This window comes from Lissotriton helveticus, chromosome 1_1 (genome assembly GCF_964261635.1).
Source record: "Lissotriton helveticus chromosome 1_1, aLisHel1.1, whole genome shotgun sequence".
Classification (NCBI taxonomy): domain Eukaryota; kingdom Metazoa; phylum Chordata; class Amphibia; order Caudata; family Salamandridae; genus Lissotriton; species Lissotriton helveticus.
The window spans coordinates 71,180,683-71,198,558 of NC_136057.1; the positions used below are offsets into that span (position 1 = coordinate 71,180,683).

At 48.6% G+C, this 17,876-nt stretch overlaps 1 protein-coding gene across 1 annotated transcript in view; it reads right to left on the bottom strand.

Moving 5' to 3' along the window:
- Nucleotides 1-6,097, bottom strand: part of LOC144767578 (uncharacterized) — a 45,347-nt gene extending 39,250 nt beyond the window's left edge. The window contains exon 1 of the mRNA XM_078650995.1: nucleotides 6,038-6,097. The gene's annotated coding sequence lies outside the window, so the exon portion shown is untranslated. The remainder of the gene's footprint in view (nucleotides 1-6,037) is intronic.
- Nucleotides 6,098-17,876: the final 11,779 nt, after the last annotated feature.

Genomic DNA, 17,876 nt, shown 5'->3' on the forward strand with positions numbered 1-17,876 from the left:
ACATCTATGTGGCTCCCTTGGCAAGACTAGTAAGATCGCAGGGGATGGAGGTGGTATCCTACGCAGATGACACTCAGATCATGGTGTCTCTGGCTCACTCATCTGTTAGGACATCTGCTGCCAGTTTCAGGGTATGCATGCAGTATGTGGCAGACTGGATGACTATAAATTCCCTGAAACTTAACGGCGAAAAGACGGAGGTGCTGATTTTTGGGAAGGACCAAGATGTCTGGTCAAGTGAGTGGTGGCCACCCTCTCTTGGTATTTGTACCACTCCTTCCCAATCTGCCAGAAATCTGGGCGTAATCTTCGACACCTCGTTATCCTTCTCCCTCCAAGTCAACAGGACCGTGGCCACATGCTGGGGAGTAATTAGGGTACTCAATAAAATCCGTGGGTATCTCTCCTTTCAGGCGCGTAAGCAGGTTGCAGTTGCCCTGGTAGGATCGAGACTAGACTATTGTAATTCCCTTTATACGGAAGTCAATAAAAGCCTGTTGCATCGACTGCAGGTTGTGCAGAATGCTGCAGCTCGTTTTGTCTTGGCCCTTCCTAAAACCTCCTCTGCTACTGCTGCTAGGAAAGAACTCCACTGGTTACCGGTGCAGCACAGAATTTCTTTTAAAATTCTGTGCTTAGCCTACAGAGCCGTGACAGAAGGTTCCTCTAGCGCTATGGACTTGCTCCTTATGCGTTATGTTCCTACTAGAGGCCTTCGTTCCGCGGGACTCTGTCAACTGGTAGTTCCGCGTTTCAAACTTGCCAGATGGGGAGCCAGAGCGTTTTCTGTGGTTGCCCCTCAGCTCTGGAATGCTATCCCTCTTGATATAAAAACCCTCCCCACTTTTGAGCTATTTAAAAAAGCTCTTAAAACTTGCCTCTTTAAGAGGGCCTACCAATGAGAGCATGTTGCTGAGTGTACTGTAGGGGGTTTAGTCGATATATTTATTTAGGCGCCTTGACGCCCCTCGGGGCTAAGTATGCGCATGATAAGATTCGTTTCATTCATTCATTCACATTCTCTAGTACATGCTTGGTGTGCCCAGTCTCAACCCTCAAATTCTCTTGCGCATGCTTGGTGTGCCCAGTCTCAACCCTCACATTCAACTGTGTATGCTTGGTCTACCCAGCCTCAACTCAGAGTTGAGTTCTGTGTGATTACAAGATAAACCACGTCATCTGTAATTCTATGCGCTTGGTCACAAGCACTAATGATTGAATGTGTTTTACACCAAGCGCGTAGAATTACAGATGACGTAGTTTATTTTATAATCACAGTTAACTTTCACCAGCACTTATTTGGTTGGAAATGACAAAGTGCCGCATGTGATGATGCGGAATTATTGCTTTTCGCAACAGCACGTAAAAAACTCAAGAAAAATGTTTAGGTTAACAGCAATGACCTAATGTTTAATTTACATACTGCATGATGATTTTAATGCAATGTCTCATGATGTACCTCCCAACATTGACTAAACAAGTCTGTTTTGCCCAGCTCCGAGGACGTTCAAACACCTTGAATCTGTTGTCACTGTCTAATACGTAGAGGTGTGTCACGTGATATTGTATAAACACTGTGATTTGCACTCGTACTCGTGATCAAGGATGTTGCCTCCGAAACACACCGAGTGACTTGGCTTAAAATAAAAACACGCTGAAAAGGAATACTTGTGGCCCTGGCATCGTTTGTGGGAAACCAGCAAAATGATTGTTGTTGAGATTTGGGGTACCCGACCCCACCAAGGCCCGCCACTGAAAGCGGCTCGGGTTTCTGCGCGAACATTTAGCTGTAGGTTTACACATATATAGAAGTTGAGATGGACAAGGCAGGGGAAGAGAAATAAAGAGAAAGTTATTCTATTTTCACAAATGCGATGGCGAAAATCCTGAGATCGGTGCTTTGATTTTTCGTTGCTGCAGCAGGAATGCCAATGGTGAAAGGGGATTTATTTGTAATTACAAATATTCAGCAACTAAAGCTACACTTTCAAGTGCTATACGTATGTCTTTTTATTGTAATGTTATGCACTAGTCCACTAAACGTAGAACACATAACCCATAACAGGATTTCCTGCAATGGGAGTAACAAGCTGACTGGACAGCCACATAAAACCTTTTTGCAGGAAAAAATCTAGACTCAAACGCAAAAAGAATATTTATCAATGTCTGTTAAAGCTTCTTTGATTGTACTGGGCTGGTGGACTCTAGTCAGCTTGGGCTTTTAGAAGCTTTTGCCGGCCCCGGGTTCTGAAGGCTTAACACGATTAAATATTTTTTTGGGCATCACACGGACTTCAATGACCCTAAACGAAGTAATAAATTCAAATGTATTCCAAATAGGGATCCCCAAATATGTGTTGCCCGGGCCCCTCAAATCATTAGTATATCAATGAACTAGAAGTCAGCTTCATATGCTAGTTATGAATAAAACAACCCCCTTATTTTAGGGAACAAAGTGGGGATATCAAAGGGTTCAATGTACAGAACTGTGGACAAAGGTGCTTAATAAAGACATGTATTCTGAGAGAAGAAACTAATATTGTTCTGTAAAAATATGCTTTTGTTTCCTCCTAGCATACCTCTTAATCCATTGCAGAGACAACCTCCCACAGAATACAAACATTAAAAAACAAGGTCTGAGCAGGTATTCATGAAAATGAGTAACAACTCCAAGCGGACCCATTCTGGACGAATGTATGACGTTACAACGCATGCACTTACAACGCAGTTTTTACATCACAAAATCAACTACAACGCATTGCATTACATCGCATGACACTACATCGCATTTTAAAAAACGACCTTTATAACGCATTCCATTACATCGCATACTACCTTTACAACGCATATCATTACAACGCTTGCCATCACATTGCATTTAAGGTAAGTATTGGATAGTATGGGGATACAAATTACTAATCTAACTACAGGGGGTGCAACAGTAGGGTAAGTGTTGGATAGTGTAGGGGTAAACATTACTATTCCAACTCCAGGGGGTGCAACAGTAGGGTAAGTGTTGGATAGTGTAGGGGTAAAAATTACTATTCTAACTCCTATGGTATCGTTTGTAATGGTATGCGTTGTAATGCCTGCGAAGTAGTGAATTGCGATGTAGTATCATGCGTTGTAATGCCTGTGTTGTAGTGTCATGCCTTGTAAAGGATGTTGCGATGTAATGCCTGTGTTGTAAGTGTATACAGGAGTTAAGATCACACTAAATCTTTGATGTATTATAGCAAGGTGACACAGTGACCCCCTTGCACAGTACACATCAAGTCCTGAATTTCAACAAGGATACATAGCATTCGGGGACATGTAGCTTGGATCTAAACACTGTTAATATGGGTGTTTACATTTCATAATCCAATGTTCTTTAAAGAGCCATGACTAAATGAAGGGATTCATATATAACAATGGGCATGTAGTCTCACAATTATTAAACATCACACATACACCTGTCGGCTGCATCCACTGATGATAGTGTGAGACCTGTACATCTGCCCCCTACACTCCCTGATGATGATGTGAGGTCAGTACACCTCAGGCTGCACCCCCTGATGATGGTGTGTGGCCAGTACACCTCAGGCTGAACCCCCTGATGATAGTGTGTGGCTAGTACACCTGCCCCCTGCACCCCTTGATGATGGTGTGAGGTCAGTACACCAGCCCCCTCTCCCCTGATGATGGTGTGAGGTCAGTACACCTGCCCCCTGCACCCCAGATGATGATGTGAGGTCAGTACACCTGCCCCCCCAATGATAGTGTGAGGTCAGTATACCTGCCCCCTGCACTCCCCTGATGCTGGGGTGAGTTCAGTACACCTGCCGCCCGATGATGGTGTGAGGTCAGTACACCTGCCCCCTCTGCCCTGATGATGGTGTGAGGCCAGTACACCTGCCCGCTGCACCCCCTGATGATGGTGTGAGGTCAGTACACCTGCCCCCTGGACCCCAGATGATGGTGTGAGGTCAGTACACCTGCCCCCTGCATCCCCTGATGATGGTGTGAGGTTAGTACACCTGCCCCCCAATGATGGTGTGAGGCCAGTACACCTGCCCTCTGCACCCCCTGATGATGGTGTGAGATCAGTACATCTGCCTCTTACATCCCCCGATGATGGTGTGAGGCCAGTACACCTGCCCCCTGCACCCCCTGATGATGGTGTGAGGTTCATTGGCATATAGCCATGTCTGAACTGGGGTGGCAGAGTGGGCTAAAGAACGGTGATGGATTAAACCCAGATCTTTTGACTGGGTGTGAGTGTTTGATTGGTTCAGATGCTCCCTTCATTACCACCCCCTTTTGTACCGCTGATGGTGTGAGGTCAGCACACCTGCCCCCTGCACCCCTGATGATGGTGTGAGGCCAGTACACCTGCCCCCTGCATCCCTCTGATGATGGTGTGAGGCCAGTACACCTCAGGCTGCACCCCCTGATGATAGTGTGAGGCTATTACACATGCCCCTGCACCCATTGATGATAGTGTGAGGCTATTACACCTGCCCCCTGCACCCATTGATGATGGTGTGAGGTCAGTATACCTGCCCTCTCTCCCCTGATGATGGTGTGAGGCCAGTACACCTGCCCCATGCACCCACTGTTGATGGTGTGAGGCCAGTACACCTGCCCCCTGCACCCCTGATGATGGTGTGAGGCCAGTACACCTGCCCCTGCACCCCCTGAGATTGTGTGAGGCCAGTACACCTGCAGGCTGCGCCCCCTGATGATGGTGTGAGGTCAGTACACCTGCCCCCCGGATGATGGTGTGAGGTCAGTACACCTGCGCCCCCTGATGGTGGTGTGAGGTCAGTACACCTGCGCCCCCTGATGGTGGTGTGAGGTCAGTACACCTGCCCCCTGTACCCCCTGATGATGGTGTGAGGTCAGTACACCTGCCCCCTGCATCCCCCGATGATGGTGTGAGGCCAGTACACCTGTCCCCTGCACCCCCTGATGATGGTGTGAGGTCAGTACACCTGCCCCCCAATGATGGTGTGAGGCCAGTACACCTGCCCTCTGCACCCCCTGATGATGGTGTGAGGTCAGTATACCTGCCACCCATGATGATGGTGTGAGGCCAGTACATCTGGCCCTTGCATCCCCCGATGATGGTGTGAGGCCAGTACACCTGCCCCCTGCAGCCCTGATGATGGTGTGAGGTCAGTACACCTGCCCCCTGCACCCCCTGATGATGGTGTGAGGCCAGTACACCTGCATGCTGCACCCCTTGATGATGGTGTGAGGCCAGTACACCTCAGGCTGCACCCCCTGATAATAGTGTGAGACTAGTACACCTGCCCCCTGCACCCCCTGATGATGGTGTGAGGCCAGTACACCTGCCCCCTGCACCCCTGATGATGGTGTGAGGCCAGTACACCTGCCCTGCACCCCCTGATGATTGCTTGAGGCCAGTACACCTGCCCCCCGAATGATGGTGTGTGGTCAGTATACCTGCCCCCCGATGATGGTGTGAGGTCAGTACACCTGCCCCCCGATGATGGTGTGAGGCCAGTACACCTATCCCCTGCACCCCCTAATGATGGTGTGAGGTCAGTACACCTGCCCCCTGCCCCTCCTGATGATGGTGTGAGGTCAGTACAGCCTCAGGCTGCACCCCCTGCTGATGGTGTGAGGCCAGTACACCTGCCCCCTGCACCCCCTGATGATGGTGTGAGGTCAGTACACCTGCCCCCTGCCCCTCCTGATGATGGTGTGAGGTCAGTACAGCCTCAGGCTGCACCCCCTGCTGATGGTGTGAGGCCAGTACACCTGCCCCCTGCACCCCCTGATGATGGTGTGAGGTCAGTACACCTGCCCCCTGCCCCTCCTGATGATGGTGTGAGGTCAGTACAGCCTCAGGCTGCACCCCCTGCTGATGGTGTGAGGCCAGTACACCTGCCCCCTGCACCCCCTGATGATGGTGTGAGGCCAGTACACCTGCCCCCTGCACCCCCGCACCCCGCACCCCCTGATGATGGTGTGAGGTCAGTAAACCTCAGGCTGTATTCACACCTCTTGGTTGTGAGGTCTCACTTACCCCTGATGAAACTGAAGGTAACTGCAGCCAGGGCTCCTCCTTCCACTGGACAGATAGACCCTCAGGGATCCTCTCCTCTGCAGCAGGCTTGGGCTCACTGCTGGTGCTGACTCTGCCCCCGCTGACCCGGTAGCAGACAATACTCAAAGGGCGGGGACGGGGTAATGTTATCCTGGGAGGAGGCTTCTTTCGGCCTCCGCTGCTGCTGCTGACGCTGCCCCCGGTGACCAGGATACTGTTCACCTCACAGGCCTGAGGAGCGCTCCATCGGCTCCGTTGCTTCCACCGACTCTGCCCCGGGTGACCCGGAAGTAAAACTGTCCATTAGTTTCCAACAGTGAAGGAGAAGAGACCCAGGAGAGAGGAGAGAGAGGGTGAGACTGAGGAGGAGGAGGGGAGGGAGGGGGCACAGAGGGGGCAGAGGGGAGGAGGAGGGGGGCCCTTGAAAGACGAGAGAGGGTGAGACTGAGAGGGGGGCGGGGAGCAGAAGGGGGGAGAGGAGGTGAGTCCAGGGGGGAGAGGAGAGGTGAGTCCATGGGAGAGAGGGGAGGTGAGTCCAGGGAGGGGGAAGGGAGGTGAGTCCAGGGGGGGAGGGGAGGTGAGTCCAGGGGTGTAGAGGGGCGGTGAGTCCAGGGGTGTAGAGAGGAGGTGAGTCCAGGGGGGAGAGGGGAGGTGAGTCCAGGGAGGAGAGGGGAGGTGAGTCCATGGGAGAGAGGGGAGGTGAGTCCAGGGAGGGGGAGGGGAGGTGAGTCCAGGGGAGTAGAGGGGAGGTGAGTCCAGGGGGAGAGAGAGGAGTTGAGTCCAGGGAGGGGGAGGGGAGGTGAGTCCAGGGAGGGGGAGGGGAGGTGAGTCCAGGGAGGGGGAGGGGAGGTGAGTCCAGGGGGGGGGAGAGGTGAGTCCAGGGGAGTAGAGGGGAGGTGAGTCCAGGGGTGTACAGAGAAGGTGAGGGAGGGGGAGGGTAAGGGAAGGGAGGTGAGTCCAGGGGGGAAGGGGAGGTGAGTCCAGGGGAGTAGAGGGGAGGTGAGTCCAGGGGAGTAGAGGGGAGGTGGGTCCAGGGGTGTAGAGGGGAGGTGGGTCCAGGGGTGTAGAGGGGAGGTGGGTCCAGGGGTGTAGAGGGGAGGTGAGTCCAGGGGTGTAGAGGGGAGGTGAGTCCAGGGGTGTAGAGGGGAGGTGAGTCCAGGGATGTAGAGGGGAGGTAAGTCCAGGGATGTAGAGGGGAGGTGAGTCCAGGGATGTAGAGGGGAGGTGAGTCCAGGGATGTAGAGGGGAGGTGAGTCCAGGGATGTAGAGGGGAGGTGAGTCCAGGGATGTAGAGGGGTGGGGAGTCCAGGGGTGTAGAGGGGAGGTGAGTCCAGGGGTGTAGAGGGGAGGTGAGTCCAGGGGTGTAGAGGGGAGGTGAGTCCAGGGGTGTAGATGGGAGGTGAGTCCAGGGGGGAGAGGGGAGGTGAGTCCAGGGATGTAGAGGGGAGGTGAGTCCAGGGGTGTAGAGGGGAGAGAGGGGAGGTGAGGCCAGGGGTGTAGAGGGGAGGGGAGTCCAGGGGGGAGAGGGGAGGTGAGTCCAGGGGAGTAGAGGGGAGTTGAGGCTAGAGGGGAGCTCTATTGACTTAATTAACTAAAAGGCAGACGGGTTGAGAAAAGCCCAGATTGTGAAACAACTGTTGTTCCGACTGACGATGCTTGTATGCTGGATGTCATGAAGCAGATCTTTAGTTATAAGAGCTTAAGATCTAAGAGGTATTTTCGCCTGAAGGGATGTCTTTCCACATTCCTAGACAGAATAGCACCTTTCCTAAATGTTTCATATTTAGGTTTTCCTAATGAGCCTACATTTTGTGTTGTACAATGTTTGAAAGCGGATGAGCTTTGCTCGATGGGATTCAAGCAAGATGCAGAAGGCCATTTGTTGATTGCCAAAAGCCATATGGTCCTGTCAGATCAGCTGATCTGGTCAGATGGGTTGGGCATTTTATGGCAGAAGACTGGGTTGACATGAGTAAATTTGGGCACACTCAGTCAGGGGCTCAGTGGTGCCCAAAACATTTTTATTATGCGCCAGTTTAGATGATCTAATGATTGTATAGATTGGTCATCTGATTTTACTTTCAAGACATTTTATTATAAACCAATATCCAATGTGCCATCTGTGCTCGTTGACCAGCTTTAAACAAGCATAATCTCAGCCTCCGTTCCTGACAAAGAATAAAAAATGATCTAGCTCCTGCATCAAGAATTTTCAATTCTATTAAGGGCACAGGATGAAGATTATCCCAGTGTTAGTCAACATGTGCATTAGATGTGAATTAGGTCGTGAATATTATGTTGGTGTTGGGTATACTCCATCACAACAGTGACAGAATATGCATACCGCCAACATGAGGGTCCATCTGCTTGATTTAAATGCAGATGGGCCGTCAGTGTGTCCAGAATGAGACTGCTCCCTCTCCGCCGTGGCATAACTTCTCCAACAGCCCTCGGGTGTAAGAGCCATTGGAGAAATGGCTACATGCCAGTCCAGTTTAGATCCTGAACATGTAGTAATTTTATGCTGTTTCTTACTGCCAGAAGAAACAATAAAAGCATTATAATGCTCCACTCACCATGGGAGAAGACTCTCATGGTGAAAGGAGCAATATATTTTTTGTTTACAAAAAGAAAATCTAGTTTCAGGATTTTCTTTTTGCAAACAATAAACAATGACTCCATGCTACAGGGCTGCGTCCTGCTGGCACAGCCCCGTAGAAGAGAGTAATACACATTGCCAGGAACCGCCGTCATGTTTTGATAAATGACTGGCGTACGGCCTCTCCACCATGGGTATGGAGTAATATACTCCGTTCCCTTAGGTAAACTGAAGGCCATCCTCCCAGTAATAAATCAAGCCCATAATATTATATTCCATAATTGTGTCTGGTTTGAATATGTTTGTTTGAAGTCCCTCTCTATTATTTGAATGTTCTGTTTTGGGTTGGACGTTACCTTGTTTGATGTACTGAGCAGAAGCGCAGGAAAGCCCTCTTTAGGAAGTGGCCAGGTCTTATAGGCATTGCGCCATTAACAGGTTGGATCTGTGGTTCTTCTGGAGTTGGTGTCTTTAGTGACAAAAGTTTAACTCCCATGACCTCCTGGAGGGTTCTGCTCTATAGTGGAAATCCAGATTGTTACAATTCTGTTTGATTACAGTCACTTTTTGTTCTTCTGGAAGTGAAGTTCCAAGTTGTTGATCTTTTGGTTAATTGAGCAAAGAGAGAGAGGAATAGTTTTGGTGCCTCTGATTGATGAAGGGACATGTATGCGCTGATTAGTCACTGAATTGATGATAAATGCAGTTTTTGTGTTTCACTGTCTTAATGGCTGCTGCGAATATTGCAGCAAAGATTGAGGAGCATAATCCTCACCTTCGTATACTTAATAGAATTGATAGTTCTTGACACAAAACTTGCTAAACCTTTTATCCTTCTAAATCTTCTGTTACGTTGTACACTCCAGTGCACAGGAACAGTATCCAGCTCACAGAAAACCCTTTAAATGTTCAATTATGGCATCCACTCCAGTGACATGAACAGTATCCAGCTCACAGAAAACCCTTTAAATGTACGTTTATGGCATCCACTCCAGTGACATGAACAGTATCCAGCTCACAGAACGCCCTTTAAATGTTCGATTATGGCATCCACTCCAGTGACAGGAACAGTATCCAGCTCACAGAACGCCCTTTAAATGTTCGATTATGGCATCCACTCCAGTGACAGGAACAGTATCCAGCTCACAGAAGGCCCTTTAAATGTTCAATTATGGCATCCACTCCAGTGACAGGAACAGTATCCAGCTCACAGAAGGCCCTTTAAATGTTCGATTATGGCATCCACTCCAGTGACAGGAACAGTATCCAGCTCACAGAACGCCCTTTAAATGTTCGATTATGGCATCCACTCCAGTGACAGGAACAGTATCCAGCTCACAGAACGCCCTTTAAATGTTCAATTATGGCATCCACTCCAGTGACAGGAACAGTATCCAGCTCACAGAACGCCCTTTAAATGTTCGATTATGGCATCCACTCCAGTGACATGAACAGTATCCAGCTCACAGAAGGCCCTTTAAATGTTCAATTATGGCATCCACTCCAGTGCACAGGAACAGTATCCAGCTCACAGAACGCCCTTTAAATGTTCGATTATGGCATCCACTCCAGTGACAGGAACAGTATCCAGCTCACAGAACGCCCTTTAAATGTTCGATTATGGCATCCACTCCAGTGCACAGGAACAGTATCCAGCTCACAGAACGCCCTTTAAATGTTCGATTATGGCATCCACTCCAGTGACAGGAACAGTATCCAGCTCACAGAACGCCCTTTAAATGTTCGATTATGGCATCCACTCCAGTGCACAGGAACAGTATCCAGCTCACAGAACGCCCTTTAAATGTTCGATTATGGCATCCACTCCAGTGACAGGAACAGTATCCAGCTCACAGAACGCCCTTTAAATGTTCGATTATGGCATCCACTCCAGTGACAGGAACAGTATCCAGCTCACAGAACGCCCTTTAAATGTTCGATTATGGCATCCACTCCAGTGCACAGGAACAGTATCCAGCTCACAGAACGCCCTTTAAATGTACGTTTATGGCATCCACTCCAGTGCACAGGAAGAGTATCCAGCTCACAGAACGCCCTTTAAATGTTCGATTATGGCATCCACTCCAGTGACAGGAACAGTATCCAGCTCACAGAACGCCCTTTAAATGTTCGATTATGGCATCCACTCCAGTGACAGGAACAGTATCCAGCTCACAGAACGCCCTTTAAATGTTCGATTATGGCATCCACTCCAGTGACAGGAACAGTATCCAGCTCACAGAACGCCCTTTAAATGTTCGATTATGGCATCCACTCCAGTGACAGGAACAGTATCCAGCTCACAGAACGCCCTTTAAATGTTCGATTATGGCATCCACTCCAGTGACAGGAACAGTATCCAGCTCACAGAACGCCCTTTAAATGTTCGATTATGGCATCCACTCCAGTGACAGGAACAGTATCCAGCTCACAGAACGCCCTTTAAATGTTCGATTATGGCATCCACTCCAGTGACAGGAACAGTATCCAGCTCACAGAACGCCCTTTAAATGTTCGATTATGGCATCCACTCCAGTGCACAGGAAGAGTATCCAGCTCACAGAAGGCCCTTTAAATGTTCGATTATGGCATCCACTCCAGTGACATGAACAGTATCCAGCTCACAGAAGGCCCTTTAAATGTTCAATTATGGCATCCACTCCAGTGCACAGGAACAGTATCCAGCTCACAGAACGCCCTTTAAATGTTCGATTATGGCATCCACTCCAGTGACAGGAACAGTATCCAGCTCACAGAACGCCCTTTAAATGTTCGATTATGGCATCCACTCCAGTGCACAGGAACAGTATCCAGCTCACAGAACGCCCTTTAAATGTTCGATTATGGCATCCACTCCAGTGACAGGAACAGTATCCAGCTCACAGAACGCCCTTTAAATGTTCGATTATGGCATCCACTCCAGTGACAGGAACAGTATCCAGCTCACAGAACGCCCTTTAAATGTTCGATTATGGCATCCACTCCAGTGACAGGAACAGTATCCAGCTCACAGAACGCCCTTTAAATGTTCGATTATGGCATCCACTCCAGTGACAGGAACAGTATCCAGCTCACAGAACGCCCTTTAAATGTTCGTTTATGGCATCCACTCCAGTGACAGGAACAGTATCCAGCTCACAGAACGCCCTTTAAATGTTCGTTTATGGCATCCACTCCAGTGACAGGAACAGTATCCAGCTCACAGAACGCCCTTTAAATGTTCGATTATGGCATCCACTCCAGTGACAGGAACAGTATCCAGCTCACAGAACGCCCTTTAAATGTTCGATTATGGCATCCACTCCAGTGACAGGAACAGTATCCAGCTCACAGAACGCCCTTTAAATGTTCGATTATGGCATCCACTCCAGTGACAGGAACAGTATCCAGCTCACAGAACGCCCTTTAAATGTTCGATTATGGCATCCACTCCAGTGACAGGAACAGTATCCAGCTCACAGAACGCCCTTTAAATGTTCGATTATGGCATCCACTCCAGTGACAGGAACAGTATCCAGCTCACAGAACGCCCTTTAAATGTTCAATTATGGCATCCACTCCAGTGACAGGAACAGTATCCAGCTCACAGAACGCCCTTTAAATGTTCGATTATGGCATCCACTCCAGTGACAGGAACAGTATCCAGCTCACAGAAAGCCCTTTAAATGTTCGTTTATGGCATCCACTCCAGTGACAGGAACAGTATCCAGCTCACAGAACGCCCTTTAAATGTTCGATTATGGCATCCACTCCAGTGACAGGAACAGTATCCAGCTCACAGAACGCCCTTTAAATGTTCAATTATGGCATCCACTCCAGTGACAGGAACAGTATCCAGCTCACAGAACGCCCTTTAAATGTTCGATTATGGCATCCACTCCAGTGACAGGAACAGTATCCAGCTCACAGAAAACCCTTTAAATGTTCGTTTATGGCATCCACTCCAGTGCACAGGAACAGTATCCAGCTCGCAGAACGCCCTTTAAATGTTCGATTATGGCATCCACTCCAGTGACAGGAACAGTATCCAGCTCACAGAACGCCCTTTAAATGTTCGATTATGGCATCCACTCCAGTGACAGGAACAGTATCCAGCTCACAGAACGCCCTTTAAATGTTCAATTATGGCATCCACTCCAGTGACAGGAACAGTATCCAGCTCACAGAACGCCCTTTAAATGTACGTTTATGGCATCCACTCCAGTGCACAGGAAGAGTATCCAGCTCACAGAACGCCCTTTAAATGTTCGATTATGGCATCCACTCCAGTGCACAGGAACAGTATCCAGCTCACAGAACGCCCTTTAAATGTTCGATTATGGCATCCACTCCAGTGACAGGAACAGTATCCAGCTCACAGAAAACCCTTTAAATGTTCGTTTATGGCATCCACTCCAGTGCACAGGAACAGTATCCAGCTCGCAGAACGCCCTTTAAATGTTCGATTATGGCATCCACTCCAGTGCACAGGAACAGTATCCAGCTCGCAGAACGCCCTTTAAATGTTCGATTATGGCATCCACTCCAGTGACAGGAACAGTATCCAGCTCACAGAACGCCCTTTAAATGTTCGATTATGGCATCCACTCCAGTGACAGGAACAGTATCCAGCTCACAGAACGCCCTTTAAATGTTCGATTATGGCATCCACTCCAGTGACAGGAACAGTATCCAGCTCACAGAACGCCCTTTAAATGTTCGATTATGGCATCCACTCCAGTGCACAGGAACAGTATCCAGCTCACAGAACGCCCTTTAAATGTTCGATTATGGCATCCACTCCAGTGACAGGAACAGTATCCAGCTCACAGAACGCCCTTTAAATGTTCGATTATGGCATCCACTCCAGTGCACAGGAACAGTATCCAGCTCACAGAACGCCCTTTAAATGTTCGATTATGGCATCCACTCCAGTGACATGAACAGTATCCAGCTCACAGAACGCCCTTTAAATGTTCGATTATGGCATCCACTCCAGTGACAGGAACAGTATCCAGCTCACAGAACGCCCTTTAAATGTTCAATTATGGCATCCACTCCAGTGACAGGAACAGTATCCAGCTCACAGAACGCCCTTTAAATGTTCGATTATGGCATCCACTCCAGTGCACAGGAACAGTATCCAGCTCACAGAACGCCCTTTAAATGTTCGATTATGGCATCCACTCCAGTGACAGGAACAGTATCCAGCTCACAGAACGCCCTTTAAATGTTCGATTATGGCATCCACTCCAGTGACAGGAACAGTATCCAGCTCACAGAACGCCCTTTAAATGTTCGATTATGGCATCCACTCCAGTGACAGGAACAGTATCCAGCTCACAGAACGCCCTTTAAATGTTCGATTATGGCATCTACTCCAGTGCACAGGAACAGTATCCAGCTCACAGAACGCCCTTTAAATGTTCGATTATGGCATCCACTCCAGTGACAGGAACAGTATCCAGCTCACAGAACGCCCTTTAAATGTTCGATTATGGCATCCACTCCAATGACAGGAAGAGTATCCAGCTCACAGAACGCCCTTTAAATGTTCGATTATGGCATCCACTCCAGTGCACAGGAACAGTATCCAGCTCACAGAACGCCCTTTAAATGTTCGATTATGGCATCCACTCCAGTGCACAGGAACAGTATCCAGCTCACAGAACGCCCTTTAAATGTTCGATTATGGCATCCACTCCAGTGACAGGAACAGTATCCAGCTCACAGAACGCCCTTTAAATGTTCGATTATGGCATCCACTCCAGTGACAGGAACAGTATCCAGCTCACAGAACGCCCTTTAAATGTTCGATTATGGCATCCACTCCAGTGACAGGAACAGTATCCAGCTCACAGAAGGCCCTTTAAATGTTCGATTATGGCATCCACTCCAGTGCACAGGAACAGTATCCAGCTCACAGAACGCCCTTTAAATGTTCGATTATGGCATCCACTCCAGTGACAGGAACAGTATCCAGCTCACAGAACGCCCTTTAAATGTTCGATTATGGCATCCACTCCAGTGACAGGAACAGTATCCAGCTCACAGAACGCCCTTTAAATGTTCGATTATGGCATCCACTCCAGTGACAGGAACAGTATCCAGCTCACAGAAAACCCTTTAAATGTACGTTTATGGCATCCACTCCAGTGCACAGGAAGAGTATCCAGCTCACAGAACGCCCTTTAAATGTTCGATTATGGCATCCACTCCAGTGACAGGAACAGTATCCAGCTCACAGAACGCCCTTTAAATGTTCGTTTATGGCATCCACTCCAGTGACAGGAACAGTATCCAGCTCACAGAACGCCCTTTAAATGTTCGATTATGGCATCCACTCCAGTGACAGGAACAGTATCCAGCTCACAGAACGCCCTTTAAATGTTCGATTATGGCATCCACTCCAGTGACAGGAACAGTATCCAGCTCACAGAACGCCCTTTAAATGTTCGATTATGGCATCCACTCCAGTGACAGGAACAGTATCCAGCTCACAGAACGCCCTTTAAATGTTCGATTATGGCATCCACTCCAGTGACAGGAACAGTATCCAGCTCACAGAAAACCCTTTAAATGTTCGTTTATGGCATCCACTCCAGTGCACAGGAACAGTATCCAGCTCACAGAACGCCCTTTAAATGTTCGATTATGGCATCCACTCCAGTGACAGGAACAGTATCCAGCTCACAGAACGCCCTTTAAATGTTCGATTATGGCATCCACTCCAGTGACAGGAACAGTATCCAGCTCACAGAACGCCCTTTAAATGTTCGATTATGGCATCCACTCCAGTGACAGGAACAGTATCCAGCTCACAGAACGCCCTTTAAATGTTCGATTATGGCATCCACTCCAGTGCACAGGAACAGTATCCAGCTCACAGAACGCCCTTTAAATGTTCGATTATGGCATCCACTCCAGTGACAGGAACAGTATCCAGCTCACAGAACGCCCTTTAAATGTTCGATTATGGCATCCACTCCAGTGCACAGGAACAGTATCCAGCTCACAGAACGCCCTTTAAATGTTCGATTATGGCATCCACTCCAGTGCACAGGAACAGTATCCAGCTCACAGAACGCCCTTTAAATGTTCGATTATGGCATCCACTCCAGTGCACAGGAACAGTATCCAGCTCACAGAACGCCCTTTAAATGTTCGATTATGGCATCCACTCCAGTGCACAGGAACAGTATCCAGCTCACAGAACGCCCTTTAAATGTTCGATTATGGCATCCACTCCAGTGACAGGAACAGTATCCAGCTCACAGAACGCCCTTTAAATGTTCGATTATGGCATCCACTCCAGTGACAGGAACAGTATCCAGCTCACAGAACGCCCTTTAAATGTTCGATTATGGCATCCACTCCAGTGACAGGAACAGTATCCAGCTCACAGAACGCCCTTTAAATGTTCGATTATGGCATCCACTCCAGTGACAGGAACAGTATCCAGCTCACAGAACGCCCTTTAAATGTTCGATTATGGCATCCACTCCAGTGACAGGAACAGTATCCAGCTCACAGAACGCCCTTTAAATGTTCGATTATGGCATCCACTCCAGTGACAGGAACAGTATCCAGCTCACAGAACGCCCTTTAAATGTTCGATTATGGCATCCACTCCAATGACAGGAAGAGTATCCAGCTCACAGAACGCCCTTTAAATGTTCAATTATGGCATCCACTCCAGTGACAGGAACAGTATCCAGCTCACAGAAGGCCCTTTAAATGTTCGATTATGGCATCCACTCCAGTGACAGGAACAGTATCCAGCTCACAGAACGCCCTTTAAATGTTCGATTATGGCATCCACTCCAGTGACAGGAACAGTATCCAGCTCACAGAACGCCCTTTAAATGTTCAATTATGGCATCCACTCCAGTGACAGGAACAGTATCCAGCTCACAGAACGCCCTTTAAATGTTCGATTATGGCATCCACTCCAGTGACAGGAACAGTATCCAGCTCACAGAAAACCCTTTAAATGTTCGTTTATGGCATCCACTCCAGTGCACAGGAACAGTATCCAGCTCACAGAACGCCCTTTAAATGTTCGATTATGGCATCCACTCCAGTGACAGGAACAGTATCCAGCTCACAGAACGCCCTTTAAATGTTCGATTATGGCATCCACTCCAGTGCACAGGAACAGTATCCAGCTCACAGAAGGCCCTTTAAATGTTCGATTATGGCATCCACTCCAGTGACAGGAAGAGTATACCAGCTCACAGAACGCCCTTTAAATGTTCGATTATGGCATCCACTCCAGTGACAGGAAGAGTATACCAGCTCACAGAACGCCCTTTAAATGTTCGATTATGGCATCCACTCCAGTGACAGGAACAGTATCCAGCTCACAGAACGCCCTTTAAATGTTCGATTATGGCATCCACTCCAGTGCACAGGAACAGTATCCAGCTCACAGAAGGCCCTTTAAATGTTCGATTATGGCATCCACTCCAGTGACAGGAAGAGTATACCAGCTCACAGAACGCCCTTTAAATGTTCGTTTATGGCATCCACTCCAGTGACAGGAAGAGTATACCAGCTCACAGAACGCCCTTTAAATGTTCGATTATGGCATCCACTCCAATGACAGGAAGAGTATCCAGCTCACAGAACGCCCTTTAAATGTTCGATTATGGCATCCACTCCAGTGCACAGGAACAGTATCCAGCTCACAGAACGCCCTTTAAATGTTCGATTATGGCATCCACTCCAGTGACAGGAACAGTATCCAGCTCACAGAACGCCCTTTAAATGTTCGATTATGGCATCCACTCCAGTGACAGGAACAGTATCCAGCTCACAGAACGCCCTTTAAATGTTCGATTATGGCATCCACTCCAGTGCACAGGAACAGTATCCAGCTCACAGAACGCCCTTTAAATGTTCGATTATGGCATCCACTCCAGTGCACAGGAACAGTATCCAGCTCACAGAACGCCCTTTAAATGTTCGATTATGGCATCCACTCCAGTGACATGAACAGTATCCAGCTCACAGAACGCCCTTTAAATGTTCGATTATGGCATCTACTCCAGTGCACAGGAACAGTATCCAGCTCACAGAACGCCCTTTAAATGTTCGATTATGGCATCCACTCCAGTGACAGGAACAGTATCCAGCTCACAGAAGGCCCTTTAAATGTTCGATTATGGCATCCACTCCAGTGACAGGAACAGTATCCAGCTCACAGAACGCCCTTTAAATGTTCGATTATGGCATCCA